The sequence below is a fragment of the Sus scrofa genome, chromosome 2, assembly GCF_000003025.6.
Source record: "Sus scrofa isolate TJ Tabasco breed Duroc chromosome 2, Sscrofa11.1, whole genome shotgun sequence".
In the NCBI taxonomy this organism is placed as follows: domain Eukaryota; kingdom Metazoa; phylum Chordata; class Mammalia; order Artiodactyla; family Suidae; genus Sus; species Sus scrofa.
Genome location: NC_010444.4, coordinates 16,359,368 through 16,377,543, shown reverse-complemented (window position 1 = coordinate 16,377,543; position 18,176 = coordinate 16,359,368). Strand labels below are relative to the sequence as shown.

The following is an 18,176-nucleotide window of genomic DNA, read 5'->3' as shown; positions in this document are numbered from 1 at the left end:
ATTCTCTAAGAAAAGGGGCTTCTGACTATTTTTCTGCTTACAGTTTTGCTTGGAGATATGTGACCTCTAGGTCTTTCATTGTGATTCTCATAATACAGCCAACGCTATAACTCTAAGCTTATTACTAAAAATCACTGCTATGTTCCTGAATTGATATAATAAACCTTTTTCCAATAAAAACTCATCAACCAGGTTTCTTTAACTAACAGGAAGTATATGCTACATGAGCCCCCAGACTAAATTCCTTAACAACGGACAGCTCAGTGTTCTCTATACCATATGTCTACTTGGTGTTAAGACTCCACTTTTGATCTATATTCTCACAACAGTAATTTTTTAAAATATGAAAAAGTAGAAAGTCTTGACAGAGCTATGTATCCTTACTTGTTACACACCTAATACTAAAATATCAGATTTCAATTTGCACAAAATACTTATTGCAGGAGTTCCCAATATGGCTCAGTAGTAACGAACAAGACTAGTGTCCATAAGGATATGGGTTCGACCCCTGGCCTTGCTCAGTGGGTTAAGTATCTGGTATTGCCATGAGCTATGGTGTAAGTTCACAGACGTAGCTCAGATCCTTGCTATGGCTGTGGCAAGGGCTGGCAGCTACACCTCCGATGTGACCCCCTAGCCTGATGCCATAGGTGCAGCCCTAAAAAGCAAAAACAAAAACAAAACAAAAAACCACCACCAAAAAAAACCCCCTTATTGCTTAATATGTATCTAACATGCCAGGAAATAAAACATCTTTAACTTTTTACTAATAGTGCTAAAAATGATCACAAAAGATAAAAATAAAAAAATGTTAATAGCTATTATTGAGAACTAACATTTACTAACGTGAATCAATAAAATGTTAAAAAACAATATAAAATTTGTTTCCTTATTTTCACAGTGGCATTTCTTTGGTGACTTTCCACAGGTCAACAGAACATGCCACTGCACAAAGAACTTGGCAACCCTGATCTTAGAAGCTATCCTCTAAATCTGGCAAGGTTACTATGCTCAAATTCTGGTATTACAGGTACTGACAAAAGTGAGACTGATGTTTCCTAATCATTAACTTAAATGCACACAAAATTAGATTTACATCTAAACGTGTGAATGTCTTTGAGCATAAAACAGGTTATCTTTCTTTTTTCTGTTTTTTTTTTTGGGGGGGGAAGGGGAAGAGGTTCTCATTTGAAAAAAGGAATACGAGAGTTTCCACATGGCACAATGGCATCAGCAGAGTCTCTGGAGCACTGTTACACAGGTTCAATCCCTAGCCTGGCATAGTGGGTTAAGGAAGGATCCAGCATTGCTACAGCTCGAAACACAAGGGTATGGTATTTTTGGCCGAGTTAGGGTTTCCCCACAGCACCCTCTCCTCCATAGCGTCCTTTCTTCTAACACCAGGGTTCATTCTAACGTACAGTTGCTACCTCAGCTTCCTGGGCCCGGGCCTAGCAGGCACACACTCCTATATCCCACCTTTCTTTAGAGCAATCACCTCACAAATTCAAAATGAAGGAGGCTGAAGAGTAGTACAAGAGCACGGTGACAATGAGGTCAAATCACTGCCCCATTTACTAGAATGCTATTTAATGATAAAAAATAGTCCAGACAAGCCTGGCCAGAATCATATAAATATTTCCTACACAAAGGATAACATAAGAGGGTCTGGTAGTCGTGGCATAACCAATAAGTACTTAATAGGAGTGGAAGTTATGGAAGAGAGAGTTGAGATCAGTTTAAGGGAGAGCTAAGGCTTAGAGCTGTACAAAAAAGGAATGGGTTACCTTATGAGGTAGTGGGCTCCCTGTCAATAGAAGTATTCAAGAATGCTGCATATCATATCCCCCTCTTGGAGATTCACAATGCACATTAGCATATTAAAGGTTCTGAGAAGTCCTGCAGTAAAGAAACCTGTTTAACTTTTAAAGCAGCATTTTCCAAATTATTTGACCACAGAACATTTTCCCCACCCCACCCCCGCCCCATCTCAATAATATTTATGAATTTCTGTGGAACTAGAGTTCCTCAGAATACATTACAGAAAATATGAGCTACATTTTTTAAACGTAGTATTCTATATGTACCCGAATAATAATCTGTCAGGGATATAAGAGAAGAAATTACCACACCGGTAAAAGGCTGAAAGAGAAGGCCCTGAAGGTCCCTTCTTCTTTAAGAGTCAATGATTCCATCATATCTCAAAGTAAAGGGCAATAGGGTCTTGATTATTTATTTTAAATGGTTCCAGCAGAGAAAGGCAAGTATAACAAAAAGATTGTAAAATGCAAGGTTAACTGGTTCAAATGCCTTTTTTTTTCATGTTCAAAGCCCAATCCCTAAAAAGTAAAAGATATCTCAAGACCAAAAGCTATGAAAAAAGAAGCCCTAACCCAGTATCTACTCCATACACTAAATTAATTACTATTTGAGAGAGAGAATTAAAAAAAAAAGAATAGTGTTGCATTAGGGGACCACTCCATTCCAGCTATCTTGTTTAATTTTTTTTTATCCTAACACATGCTCTCCAAATAAGGTTAATATTTATTTGATCTTTAGTCACTAGACTGCCCTGTCTAATCAGTGATCCTGAATTAGAGATTCAAAGAAACAAGCAAGTATGATGATGTACAAGCTGTTAAAGCAGATATTAAAGTTGATACTAGGGAAAAAATGTGTTTGCCTCTATGTTCCACACTGCTACATTTCTCTTTTGATTTTTCCCTCTTTAAGAATTATACAAAACACACACTGAAAATGTAGTATCAGACATGAAACCAACCCAGCATTAAATTTAAGAATACAAATGGGGCGCTCTTGTCGTGGCTCAGCAGTAACGAACTCATGGCTAGTATCCATGAGGATGCAGGTTTGATCCCTGGCCTCACTCAGTGGGTCACTCAAGGATCATCCTCACTCAAGGATGCTGCCATGAGCTGTGGTGTAGGTCAGAGACGCGGCTTGGATTCTGCGTTGCTGTGGTTGTGGTGTAGGACAGTAGCTACCGCTCCAATTCGATCCCTAGCCTGGGAACCTCCATATGCAATGGGTGAGGTCTTAAAAAAAAAAAAAAAAAGTAAATGCTCAAGAGTCCCAAATTTCAAAGATTCCCACAGTTACATTAAACTAGCCATTTTGCACATACACTAAGGCCATCAAATTTAACAGCATATTAAGTAATATAAAACACAATGGGAACCTTAACTTTTGAATTTCCTGACTTTTTAATTTTCAGCCCTAACCACTGCATTAAGGACTCTTTTTTGCAGTGGGGACCTTTATATTTTAACAGGTTATCGAATGCAGTAACATGAAAGCGTGGTAGTTATTATTAGAAACACAAGTGCATTTCAGATATGGCTATGTAAAATTAGAGAAAAATTCACTTTCACTCAGTACAAATGGAAAAGCCTCATTCTTATTTCTGGGAGAGAGTTTTGTTGCAAAAAAAAAAAAAAATCACTGAACACTTGAATTATTACCCAACTAATATCAAGCACAGTATGCCTGCCTGAAAAAAGAACTTACCAGTTTTGGGGAAACTGACTCTTCTTCAGCTCTCTTGCTCCCTACAATAGAAGAAGGGGAAAATGGAATCAGACTACAAACACAAATTTATCAAAAGCTGATGACTTAAAGATTTCTGATTTTAACAATGACAAAAAATACAAAAATCTCCAAAGCTTTAAAACCCAAGAGAAAAAACAAAGAAAAAGATACGTAGTTTTTACAGCAAGGAAAGAATTCAAGGGCAGTTAGATCTCTAATTTTCCAGTTTTTTTTTCCCTCACTTTTTTACTGTTTTTCAAGACACGAAAATTAAATAGTTGATGGTTTCCCTTTCCCAAAAGACAAAGAAATGAAATGCACCTCATCTAAGTAACACAGAAATAGACCCTCATCCCCAACAAACGACCTTCGCTATTTGTTGCCTTTTTTTTTTTTTTTTTTTTTTGTATTTTTGCTATTTCTTTGGGCCACTCCTGCGGCATATGGAGGTTCCTAGGCTAGGGGTTGAATCGGAGCTGTAGCTGCTGGCCTACGCCAGAGCCACAGCAACGGGGGATCCGAGCCGCGTCTGCAACCTACACCACAGCTCACGGCAACACCGGATCGTTAACCCACTGAGCAAGGGCAGGGACTGAACCCGCAACCTCATGGTTCCTAGTCGGATTCGTTAACCACTGCGCCACGACGGGAACTCCTATTTGTTGCTTTTTAGCAACAAATCAGGCTTAACACCATTGGCCCTTAGTTTGGTACCTAAAAGGCCTTTTTTCAATTAATCTTGAAATGGATTTGTCTTAAATAAGGCTTTAAAATTCACAGTATTTTATATGCAGTCTTTTTTCTTGCTTTTTAAAGCCACACTCACAGCATATGAAGTTCCCATATTTTAATTAAACTTTTCATTCACATTCTTTTTTTTTTTTTTTTTTTTTTTTTTTGGTCTTTTTGCCTTTTCTAGGGCCGCTCCTGCAGCATATGGAGATTCCCAGGCTAGGGGTCTAATCGGAGCTGTAGCTGCCGGTCTACATCAGAGCCACAGCAACACCAGACCAGAGCCGCGTCTGTGACCTACACCACAGCCTACGGCAACGCCGGATCCTTAACCCACTGAGTGAGGCCAGGGATCGAACCCACAACCTCATGGTTCCTAGTCGGATTCGTTAACTACTGAGCCATGACAGGAACTCCTCATTCACATTCTTAAAGTCTCACCACTTTAAACTGTAAACCACATAACACAAAAGTGACTTTCCCTATGCCACGTAACTGATCAGTGATAGAGCCAGAAAGAAAATCAAGCTTTTGGTATCCCAATCCAATGCTCAGTGATGCTTTTACCAATTATCACTCAGTTGATTTCGAGGTCAGAAAATTCAAGTCAGGCTATATTGTTTATTTTTAACTCTTCTGTGCCCTAAACTTTTTTAGTCAAAAAAAAATTAGGAGATAAAAATTAAAATTTTTCCCTTGGTATTCTAGTACTAAATTATTTAAACTTCACATACCATGCTCTAAATCTGTATCTTTCTTATGCTTTAAACACAGTACACTTGTTGACGGATACTACTCCAACAGTATAATGTGAATTCTCATTGCCTCAACAGATATTTCAAAAAATCTTCACATTATCCAGATTATAAATTTTTATTTAACTATGTAGAGTCATACCAAACACACAGTAAAATAATTTTAAAGAGCCCAAATTCATGCAGTTAAAATTCATTTCCAAAAGAAATTCATTTTGCTTTTTTATCCTGCCTTTCCTTTAGCAGTAGTACTTTTAAAGTTCTAAAGTCCATATAAATGGCAACTTTAACCACGAAGATTAGAATGACTCCAAACCAAAAGAAAAATATGCAAAAATCTATAGATTGATGTGGTTATTAAAAAATAGATTCTTGCAAGGAAAAAATATGTCACTATGTATGTGATGGATGTTAACTAAACTTCAGTGCTAATCATTTCACAATACATACACATACCAAATCATTATGTTACACACCTAAAACTAATACCATGTTTTATATCAGTAATACCTCAATTTTTAAAAAGTGGATCTTTAACATTACAGATACCTGTAAGATTCTGTACCACTCAAGACAGCACCAGGCACATAGTAAATGCTCAGTAAACGTTTGTTAAATTAATGAATTGACCGAGTGGACCCTTAACTCTCTGTTGCAAGCTTATTTTCCCTATTATACATTTCTTGTTAGCTCTTACATGCCGGGGATAATTTCTTATACATCGATCGCCTACAGCATTATTTGTTAAATGAATGACTTTGGATAAAAACAATTGATTAGGAAGTAAAATATTACCATTTTAAAATATAATGAAAAGAAAAAGACAGATAAATTGGACCAAATTAAAATTAAGAACTTATGTTCATCAAATACAACACCATTAAGAGAATGAAAAAGCCAGCCACAGAACTGAAGACTGTAACTGCAACACATACAATAACAATGGCTTATAACTAGAATATATTAAATACGTTGAAACTCAAAGTGATCAAGATGGGATTGGGATTTTAATTTTTACTCATATGGCATTTGAGAAAGAGTCAAATAAACTCTTCTGAAAATCATATTCAGTAAACAGGCACAATGGATGCACCTTATCTCTGGGGTATCTCCTCCAAAAAAAGGTAGCAGAGTCAATCCCTAATTGACAAATAATTTTACCATGATATTATGAAATTACTCATAAAACTGCCTGCACAGACTGCAGAAATCACACTGGAAAACAAAGCCTGAGAGGCCGACTTCCCCAAAGGTTACACGGCTAGCCGGAGTAAAGCTGGAGAAGAGCCTACAGACCCTGAGATTGCTTTGACTGAGCTGCCCTTTCCGCTAAACCTCACTTTCTTTCTCTCTCTCTTTTTTTTTAAGGGCCTAATTCGTGGCATATGGAGGTTTCCAGACTAGGGGTCCAATCAGAGATACAGCCACCAGCCTATGCCACAGCCACAGCAATGCCAGACCGAGCCGAGTGTGTGACCTACACCACAGCTCACAGCAACGGTGGAACCTTAACCCACTGAGCAAGGCCAGGGATCGAACCCGCAACCTCCTGGTTCCTAGTTGAATTCGTTTCCACTGCGCCACAACAGGAACTCCAAAACCTCACTTTCTCCTAACCAGCTGAAGCAGGTATTCTTCTAAGAAACAAACTATAATAAATATTGACCAAATATTTTTGGGAAAGTCTGCACATAAAGATTGGTTTTTTGGCCACCCTGTGGCACATGGAGCTCCCAGGCCAGGAATCAGATCTAACTAAGCCACAGCTGCGGCAATGCCAGATCCTTAATCCCCTGCGTCAGGCTGAGGATCGAACCCGAGTCCCAGTGCTCCCAAGACGCTGTTGATCCCACTGTACCACAGCAGGAGCTCCTGCACATAAAGTTTTAATGAAAAATCATGCAAGTAAACTATCTAGGGCAGGATTTAAAACCTGAGATTCTTTACATCTAAAGGGATCCTCGTGAATGGGCTTCAGAGGGGTTTGCCAGCTCCAGGATATGATGTGCTAAATTCTGAATGTATGAGAATTCTGGCAAGGGGATCCACAACTTAAATAAGATTTGCAGAGGTTCAGATATCCAAAAAGAGTAAATTATTTTTAAACTAAATGATTCTTAAAACACTCTGCATCAGAACTACCGAAGTGTTCCTTCTGAAGACATTATTAACTGATTACTATTTGGATATTGATTTTTAAAAAGAAAAGCAAATACTTTATTTCTGTAGTAAAAATCAGTTAGCAGCAAAAAATATTTATATATAAACGTGTATTTTTACAATATACATATGCAAAATATATGTAAGTCTGAAATCCAAGTTTGATTTCCGCGTGTTAAGCTAATTGAGAATCCATTTGTTTCTCACATAGATTTCACACCTGTAGCTAAAGTAGTTCCAAATTTGAGCCTTATTTGCTTGATTTTTTTTAAAATATAAATTTGTTCTTGAAAAATATACTCAAAACACATACACTGGAGTAAGTGAATTTGTGTGTGTGTGTGTGTGTGTGTGTGTGTGTGTGTTTTTAGGGTCTCACCTATCACATATGGAAGTTCTCAGGGATCAAGTCGGAGCTATGGCTGCCAGCCTACGCCACAGCCACAGCAACATGGGATCCAAGCCACGTCTGTGACCTACACCACATCTCGCAGCAACACCAGATCCTTAAACCACTGAGGGAGGCCAGGGATCGAACCTGCATCCTCATGGATACTAGCCGGGTTCATTAACCACTGAGCCATGATGGGAACTCCTAGAGTATGTGAAATTAGTTTTGCTTTTAGAGATGAATACTATCTTGCAAACATAATGCCACATGATTTTTTGCAAACTGAAGATTGTTCGCCTCTCCAGAACTTCACAGGTAGCTGCTTTAATTAGAACTGGTAAAGAAGTGAATCATTCAGATTTCTGATATGGTTGTAAAATTTAAAATATCATCAATAAACCAAAGTTGATGGATAACTACTTTGGAAGTACCTTTTTGTAAAATATCTAAAATCTTTATGTATGAAGAATACATTAAACATAAACAAATTTTGCAGAGAAAAAAGTTCAACACTAGATCGTGTTTTAAAATTAGGCTAAAATCCACCGTATTACAAATTTTGAGTGATTAAATTTATAGTCTGTGCTCAATCATAAATTTTGATAAGGGACTAGAATAGCACAGATAATTGTCATTCAAAGACACTTTAAAATGTCACCTTACGCAGAAGATTCAATCTCTTCTCTTCTACTATACCAAGCTGATACACTAATTTTATATACAGTAAGTTTTACTGCTTTTTATCTGCCGTTCCTAACTTCTAGCAAAGAGTATAAGAAGTCTGAAATAAACTTAAACGCAGATAAATGCTTAGAAGAAAAAGCAGGGAGTTCCTGTTGGGGTTATGAACCCGACTACTATCCACGAAGATATGGGTTCAATCCCTGGCCTCATTCAGTGGGTTAAGGATCTGGAGTTACTGCGAGCTGTGGTGCAGGTCACAGCCTTGGCTTGGATCCTGTGCTGCTGCGGCTACAGCATAGGCCTGCAGCTGCAGCTCCAATTCAACCCCTACACTGGGAACTTCCATATGCCACAAATGAGGCCCTAAAAGAAAAAGCAAAAAAAAAAAAAAAAAAAGGCAGAATCATATTAAATAAGATTTAGTCCTTTAGGCCTCAATTTCATAATCATGCCTCCTGCCCCCATCCCTCTTAACCTTACCCTCTCATGGGCATTCCTCTAAGTACTTCTCCCCTCACTCTCAAGAAACATCAATTTTTCCCTCATCACTGGATCATTTTGCTTCTCCTATCTTAAAAAAAATAAAAATAAAAATAAAAAAAAAGCCTCCCATGACTGCATCTCCTTCTCTAGTTATTGTCCTATATCTATGCCCCTGTTTATAGCAAAACTCCCTGAAAGAGTTAACCAAAGTCACTGTCTCTGGTTTCTTTCCTCTTATTCTCTATTGAACTCTATTAGAGTTTTTGCCTCCTTCAATCTTGTTAAGATCACCAGTGACATCCCTGTTGCTAAATCCAATAGTAAAGTCTTAGCTCTCATTTCCCTGTTGGATCAGTATTATTTGACCCAGTTGATCATTCCTTCCTTCCTGAAACCCTTTCTTCTCTTGACTCCCAGGACACTACCCACTCTTGATCTTCTTCCTAATCTCTCTAGCCACTTGTCTGGGTTTCTTTTGCTAGTTTCTTTCTCATCTGTAAGGACCTCAAAATGTTGAACAGTCCCAAGGCTCACTTTCTGCAACTCTTTCCATTAGGTAATCTCACCCAGTCTCATAGCTATAAAGGATCTGTAGGCTTGCGACTCCCAAATTTTTATCTCTAGCCCAGACCTTTCCCCCAATTCCGAGCTCATACATTAAACTGCCCACTCAACATTTGTCAAATTGGCTTCTCAAGCTCAACAAGTTCAAAACCAAACCCTTGACTACTATCCCCCAACCTTCATCCCAGAGTCATCCCTATTTCAATACATGGTGACTGCACCCCTTCAGGCTAAAACCTTAAAGTCGTTATTGACTCCTCTTTTTCCCAAACCCTACATCCAATCCAATAACTGACCATCTTGCCTCTACCTTCAAAATACATAGGTTTTGACCACTGTCTTAACCACCACTACCTTGGTCCCTCACCTAGATTATTACAATAGCCTCCTAATTGCTCCCCCCCTCCCTGCCACTTCCATCTTTGTCCTCCAAATTCTATTCTCTCAGTAGCCAGAGCGACCTTTGTAAAACCCAAGACAGATCTAGTTACTCCTCTGCTCAAAACCCTCCAGCGGTTTCCCATCATACTCAGAAAAAGCTGAAGTCCTTTACAATGGCCCACAAGGCTCTAAGTGATTTGGGCTTCTGCTACTCTCAGGCCTCATCTCCTCCCTTCCCCTACTGCTCAATCTGCTCCAGCAACACTGGCCTCTTTTCTGTACTCCAAACACTCCAAACAAGTTCCCTTCTCAGGGCTCTTCCACTTGCTTTTTCCTTTTAGCTGAAACACTCTCTCCCATCAATTATCTTCACAGCTCACTCCCTCAAAATGTTTAGGAAATCTACAGCAGATGCAAGAATAGAATACTACAAAAAAGACTAAAACATTCATCAGAATTGTTCCCCTCGCCAAACTTTCACTTTGGGGATGCTCTTTCTTATACCAAGAGTATCTTTTTTTTTACCTTCTCTTTGCCTCTCCAAATCTCACCCAGTCATTAGGGTCCAGATGAAGAGTCACTGATTAACGGAGACCTTCCCAACTCCCAGTTCTCCCTTCTTTGAATTTCCCATTCATCTAAGAATTTAACCACCTACTGTCTTACACTATAACTTATGTCTTATTTCCCTAACTAAAGACAGACAGACAGACACACACACACACACACACGCAGAGTAGAAATAATGCCCTACACAAGTAGATCTCAAACTTACATCAAGATAAATCTAAAACTTTAAAAAATATGTAGATTCACAGCCTCAACCCTTAAAAATTCTGAATTCATTAGATCTGATTTGGAGCTCAAATACCTGCATTTTTTTAGAAGTTGCCCCAGAAGATTCTGATGGGTAGCCAAGATTAGGAACCACCACATCATAGGCCTCTATAGCCTTTGGTATCTAGGAAAGCAGGCCCTCAAATAGCCTAAAGCTAGAATGGACACCCCATAGTACCGGATACATACCTTTATTTCAAGGGGAACATGGTCCCAAAAGTCTAAACGTCTAACCACAAGCTACAAAGATTATAAAAGGTAAATCCCAGTCTAAAACTCAGATTTACTGTTCTCAATCTAGGAATCCTTCCATTAGATTGTGCATAAATAAAGTAATAAAAATCCACAATTCAGACAGGCGTAATAAACAGTGATTATCTAATACTTGACCAGTGATTGCTATGTCCACGCTCTAAGATAGTGCACATTATTAGCTTCTATATGCTTGAAAAATGCTAGCAACATTAGCTCACAGAAGACTTAGGCTAGAGAGTAAAACTGTGGAGAAGCTTACAAATAGAAATATAATTTTACTAAGTTCTTTAAAAATATGTACAAAAACTTGCAAAACCATTAATTTTGCAGTAGGAGAAGTATCAGGAAAAATAAACGGAAAGAAGAAATCTTGCTTCGTCATGCTATAAAGTACCAAAGTCCTTATCTGCAAGCCTCTACAGTTCACAAAGGTGTAAATATTCTCGGAGTCTAATCATCGTAACATAAACTTCTTAATTACAGACCAGACTTAGCAAAGCACCCCATATCCCAAGACAATTCAAATTCTTATCTTAATAATCAGTTAACCTCAGGACCAAAACTCTTGCCATCAACAACAAAAAAAACAACTGAAGTATCTACAAAGCATTACAAAAGAGTTTGGATTTATCATGGTGTACAGGGATTAAGCAAGTGCCTCCTATTAATACTAATGGGAGTTCTGGGTATAAACCATAGGCACCGAGGATCAACGCCCAGCACTGCATCTGTGAAAACCCTTTCTGCTGCACTAACTGCAACTATTGGGAGTTGCTCTCTCAGAGATGGGATAATAGACCCAAATTCCTATGTCTCTAAAGCACAAAGATAATTTAAATAAAAGTCACTAAGGAAGGTCACTGGTAAACACCTGGTTTTAAAAATACACAAGAAAAAAACTAAACTAAAAGAACAATTAACACATAAAAGAAATTTTATAAAAATGCACCAATATGCACAGAAGAAACTAGTCAAAGTACCTGAATATCCCATACAAAAATCCAACAGGATTAAAACAACCAAATTTTTAAAAATCAGAGCACAGAAAACCCAACTGTAGCCAGAAGCTTGTCCAAAGAAACACACACACATACACACACACACACACACAAAACCCCAAACTCCTCCCCTGATGGAGCCCTAAGTACACTACAGCCCTCTCCTTCAAAACACAGAAGAAAACTCCTGCTGCACTGATAGTCAGAAATAATCACAGAGTACTTCCAGACAAACGGATAACAATCGCAAGCTGCCAAGGACGACCAAAACTAACTAAATAAAAATTATAGCACCTTATTGTGTTCCATACTGCCTCACTTCTCAATATAGCACTGCTGCACTCACCAGGCTAAAAAATGAGCAGGTGCCTTTCAGGCTACAGAAAAATTAGTGTCTCTCTCTCAGTCTCTCTCTCTCACACTCACACACACACACACACACACACACACACACACCCCAATCACAAACACAAACACAAAGGGAATGATATTCTTTCACATGAAGGGGCTTAAGAAATGCAAGGCTTTGCTGTAGGCCTAGAAAACTAAGAGCAGGCCTCACCGCAGCAGTGAGGAAAAAGCCAACGTTTATTCCAAATCCACATTCAAAGACTAAAATAATTAACATTTATTTCAATTACAAGGCTCTGGCAACAATCCACTTTTTAAAGAAAGAGAAATTAAGATTTTCCTCCATTTCTATCCCCAAAAGAAAATTGGAATCTTTTCTGACTACACAGGTTTAGCTCCACAACACGAATGAAAAAGAACTCTGACTTAAGGCCTGAAAACTAAAGGTTCCATAACATTCACATTAACAAAAAAATCTATGTAGTCCAACATATTGATTCTTTATCGTCACTGCTATCATTAATGAACATTTAGCTTTTTATCTGTACTTTGAAATGTCAATGAGAAACTGAAACAGCTACAATATGCTGGGGATTTTAACTTCTGAAACAAAAACCACAAAGAAACATGAGTCTGAAGCATAAAGCTTCAATCATGCTGATAAGTAAGTGGTCCTAAAACTTGAAAGTGAAAGCAATACAGACCAAAAAAGAAGTTTGCTTGATATTAATGCTAGCCTTTAAAACCAAAAATATGTTCTGTTACCAAAGACTGAAATCAGGGCTTCCATTAACCTTGTTAAAAAAAAAAAAAATCCCATGAGCATGGATTTTTTTCCTAAGTCTCTTCATCAGAGCAGCATGGGGTCCCATTAGGCACCCTATTTTACTTTCACCTTATAAATAACGTTAGCTATTCGCTATTTCCATGGAAACCAAGTACAGAGAAACCCACTTAAATGAATACCGGTTAAAGGAATAAGTTTTATTTTAGAAAGGTTTTGCTGCTGTAGATGAACTCTACTGGGGAATACTACAAAGTCTTCTTAAGTATAATTTTTAAAAGATATCTTTGGTGTAGAGGGAGCTTATTAAGAGTCCTGTTAAATAAGTACACTCCTTGCACTAAACTAAATATGCCAAACAGCATCATAACGTTAAAAGGTATCTTTTCAATGCGCTGTACAGGGGTTTGGATGCACAACCACCAATGACAATGCTGCCTCATGCACTGAGGTGGAATAATTACCCCATGGGTCTAATTTAAACTAATAAAAGCAAGGAAATTTAGAAATAAGGCTACCATCACCTTTCAGTAACTAGTAAGGAACAGGACCCACAATTGGAGACACACACACACAACTTACTACTCCTCCAAAGAGGAGTAGAACAATAACTTAAGTTCCAAGTTCCCAAAAACTCTTAGCAGGTCCAGGGATAGCAGGTAGTCAAAATTCCCTCCCCAACAAACTATTTCACAAGTTATAATACGTATTCCCTAGTCAATCCACACTCTTGGGTGGAAGAGAAATAGAAACAGAATATGCAGGAGAAAGTGGAAAACAAGATTTGTGACTTCCAACTGTAAGATGACTTAAATATTGCCCAACATACTCTAGAAATTAACATTATTGGTGACCACACAAAAGCTGCAAATAGGCAAGTACATATAAAATTAAATGCACTCCTAAGAACAGTAAATTCAAAACCAATAATCTTGAGTTTCTAAAGACAGAGAAGTAAGAAAATTAAGCAGATGTGGTTCCCCTATAAACTGGTGGTGGCACAATAAGTTAAAAAACAAATGAAAGCAACATTATCCTAAAAGACGATTACTATTAAATTTACAATGTATGAAAAAGAGCTAACATTCTTGTGCATACATGCTTTTTCTTTGAGTATACCCACGTATCGATTTGTACTACACGTTCTAAAGACATAAAAGTATTTTCCCTGTATGTTTCACATAACAGTAAAGACTGACAAAATGCTGATAATTGCTGAAATCAAGTTAACAGGTACTTGGGGATGGTTAATTATTACTCACTCTATTTCTGGGCGTGTTTTTAAATTTCCATAGAAAGTTTTAAAAATCCTATAAAGTTAGGTTGTTATCGCAAATATGTTTTTCTGTGTACTGAATAATGGATGAAATGCCTGGTAGAAATCTTAGAAACCACTGAATTTAAATCCAACATAACTATTAACATGTAACCTCGGCGGATTTCTGAGTTTTACTTTTCTTATCAAAATAATTCAGTTAACAGTTCAAAACCACTAGGAGATATCTGAAAAGAAAAGGGTCTGCTATTCTGCTACCACTAGCAATGAAATGAAAACAATCAATGCACAATAACTAAGGCATCACAGCCATATTTTGTACCACATAGACTAAAGAAAGAAATTCTCCTCTCTCTACTACTAAATCAACATACTTTCAAAATCAGCAACACCAGCATTTCCAATTTCTTCTCCAATTAGGTCCATGGGACTACAGAGGGCAATCTGATAAATTAATGCTTCCTATCTCCTTTATCTTGGTTCAGTAACAAGGCCATGCCCTCCCCCACGATGACCCCACCTCGCCCCCTACCAGAAAACAGAGCAACTTCTGAGGTAAAAAGTTCTTCTATTCTCTCCCTTAGTACAGAAAATGTTTCACAAATACTCAGTTATTTTGCAAGTGATTTTAAGCTATCTATTATCCAACCCCTGACTGGCAGCCCAAAATGGAGAAGTACACAAAACTGTTAAAGCCTTGAGGTCTTAATAACAGCTACGTTTAAAAACTCACAATTACAATGATATTTTGCTTTGTTTTTAAGAGAAATAGAATAAGATGGTGGTTGCTTTGGAGGGAGTGGTGAATGGTAGACAGGGAATAACACAGGCACAGCACCGACATAAAAGACAGTAGAGAAGAGGGGAGCGGAACTGTGGTGGAGGGTGCGCACGACCCATGGAGGCGGCACCTCTCTACAGAGTAGCTACCACACCACGGAACAGGACAGGCTCCCGCACACATGTCAGCAGTTCAGCCCTGCCACAGGTAGCCCACCTTTTACAAATCCGGCAGGGACAAGAGGATTTTCAAAATTGTGAAGTTCTTTTAAATCAACCCCAAAGGTCTATTTCTACCTCCTATTACTGTTAAAATGAAATACACTTCTAAACATTTCACAATTCCATTCACCTAGGAGAAAGCAACTTTTACAGTCCCTGCATAGACAGGCTAAAGTAAACTTAATACAGGAATATGCTATGCTAATTCTAAAACTACAAAGCTTTCCTTACTGACCACTAGCTACCGCAAAGTAGTATTATAATTTTTAACTGAAAAAAAAAAACCCTATACAGCCTGCTATAAAATTGCTTAATTTTAAAAATCTCTGTTGAGCTAAAGTACAGCACTTGATTATCAAAACAAACTTGTTGGAATTTATGCTAGGAAAGCAGAAACAATATTTTAGGAACACATACAAAATAAATTAAATACTTCTATCCACCTACTAAGCCTTTATCAAATGGTATGGTTTAGTAAATGAGAACAAAAGGTTAATGGAAGCTATTATTCTACTTTAACTCAAATGCTCACTAGTGGTAACACATACCAGACTCGGGATGTTTTGGTAAACTATGACAAACAATTTGTTGAATCTCAGGCAAAAAAACTACACAGATCAAAGACCAAAAAGGTTTCCGATCTAAACTGACAGTGAATGAATAAAATTAATTCTACTTTATATTTAATGACCATTCCCCTTCCCTCAACTGCTGGTTTCATTAACCAGATAGACACATATGTACATACACACACACTTCTAGGTACTTACCTACTAATGAATATATTAAAAACTCATATTATTTACCCCCAAAAAACTTAATTCTGAGATCACTATAAGGTAGAGACTTAAAAGTATAGCATTTCTCACAATCACCTTGTTCTCATTAGGCCCAGTTCCTGGGCTCAATATAGGAAACATATGATGATTAAATATAGAAAGTATATTTCTTGAGAGGATACAGAAGTAAACTTTCTATATTTAATCACCAATTAAATATAGAACTATTACTGCAGAAAAAAACCAAGCACTACATGAGAAGAAATTTCACAAAGGAAAAAATGCCCCAAATCAGAAGGCAAATAACCATGTCCATCATTACTAGAAAGCATCTGTAAGCCACTCTTATAGCTCAAGTGTTCCACATTTGTTTCCGCTAGTTATGACACCAAGCATGTGTTCTCAAGGGTTAAACAAACAAACAATTTGTCCTGAGCAGTAGACCCAACGGACTGATGAATATTTTGAACTTGCTGAGTTATAAGGCCTTATATATTACTGCCTTGACGCTAAGTGACCCACCGATTGTAAACATCCCGGCACACAAAAAAATCTTTTATCACTAAGAGATTTAATAAAGTACCCTGAGGTTTTGGGTTTTTTTTTTTTTTTTTTTTTGGTCTTTAGTCATTTTAGGGCCACACCCTTGGCACATGGAGGTTCCCAGGCTAGGGGTCTAATCAGAGCTGTAGCTGCCGGCCTACACCACAGCCACAGCAATGCCAGATCTTTAACCCACTGAGCAAGGTCAGGGATGGAACTCTCAACCTCATGGTTCCTAGTCAGATTCATTTCTGCTGCGCCACGACGGGAACTCCACCAAGTACCCTGAAATATTTTTTAAAGTCTCTGTTATAACTGATATATTCCCATATATTTTATATTTTGGTGGTTTTCACAAACAAGAACTCATCAGATCACGTGTCCCATCAATACCTTTTCTCATGATATTTCAAGGAAAAAACTCTTTCTACCTAAGTTGTTCCACATTTACTCTTTTCCCATAAACTTTTAGTGGCACTGTAATAGTAACAATGACAATGGTAACAGCAGCTATTGCTTATCAAGTGTCTTAAGATTTCTCCATTTTACTGTCCCATCAATCCAAGGAGGTTAGCAGTATCATCCCTATGTCATGAATAGCGAAACTGAAGTCCAAGTGAATAGCACAGTGCTGCTGTACAGAGGACGTCTTTGTTGAAAGGAGCTTAAATAATTAGTCCAAGGTCACACACTCAACTTTAAGTAGTTATAGTGAGATTCCCACCCAGAGGTCAGACCCCTAAGCTCAGGCTGTTTTCCCACCATGCAACATTTGTCTCAAGCCTTGAGAAGAAAGAGTCTAGAATTAAGGTTAAGTAATAGTAGTTAATAATAGCTCCCATGTATTTAGTGCTTACTACATGCCAGGCACCTATTTATTCCTCATGACAATCTCAGAAAAAAAAGGATACTATTATTTCTTCATATTTTACAGATGAAAAAACTGAGGCAGAGGCATAGAGAGTGAAGTGATTTGGCCTTTGTCACAGAGCTAACACAATCCAGACTGAGCGGAGCAAAGCCAGGATGCGAGCCTATGCCGAGTGGCTCCAGCTCCAGGGTACATACTCTCTTTTTTATTTATTTATTTATTTTTTTGGTCTTTTTGCTATTTCTTGGGCCGCTCCTGTGGCATATGGAGGTTCCCAGGCTAGGGATCTAATCGAAGCTGTAGCCGCCGGCCTACACCAGAGCCATAGCAACACAGGATCTGAGCTGAGTCTGCAACCTACACCATAGCTCACGGCAACGCTGGATCGTTAACCCACTGAGCAAGGGCAGGGATCGAACCCACAACCTCATGGTTCCTAGTCGGATTCGTTAACCACTGTGCCACGACGGGAACTCCCAGGGTACACACTCTTAACTGCTGTGCTCAACTGCCATGCTACAAACTTCACTTGAATGGCATGAACATAAAACTTTTAACCTTTTCACAAAACTACTAAATTGTAAGCCTTCGTGCTTCAACTAACTCAAAGAAAACTGGTGGTGGTTTTCTAAGCATGTGCACCAAACTTCTTCACAGACTCATAGGATGTGCCCCTAGTGATGAGATCACTGCACTGTTCAGGAAGTGGCGCACTGTACATCTGGTTAAGAGCCCCCAGCCCATCTCCCTCCACACTCAGACCCAGGCAAACCACGTAGTG

The 18,176-nt window shown here is 38.2% G+C and overlaps 1 protein-coding gene across 23 annotated transcripts in view; it reads right to left on the bottom strand.

Annotated features, from left to right (window-relative positions):
• Positions 1-18,176, bottom strand: part of PHF21A (PHD finger protein 21A) — a 202,164-nt gene that overhangs the window by 166,584 nt on the left and 17,404 nt on the right. For 13 of the 23 annotated variants that reach the window (XM_021083122.1, XM_021083124.1, XM_021083126.1 and 10 more), the window contains 2 exons: positions 3,529-3,569; positions 1,788-1,899 (listed from right to left, as the gene is read on the bottom strand). The gene's annotated coding sequence lies outside the window, so the exon portion shown is untranslated. The remainder of the gene's footprint in view (positions 1-1,787; positions 1,900-3,528; positions 3,570-18,176) is intronic. The other 10 variants (XM_021083133.1, XM_021083139.1, XM_021083135.1 and 7 more) reach the window with 1 other exon arrangement.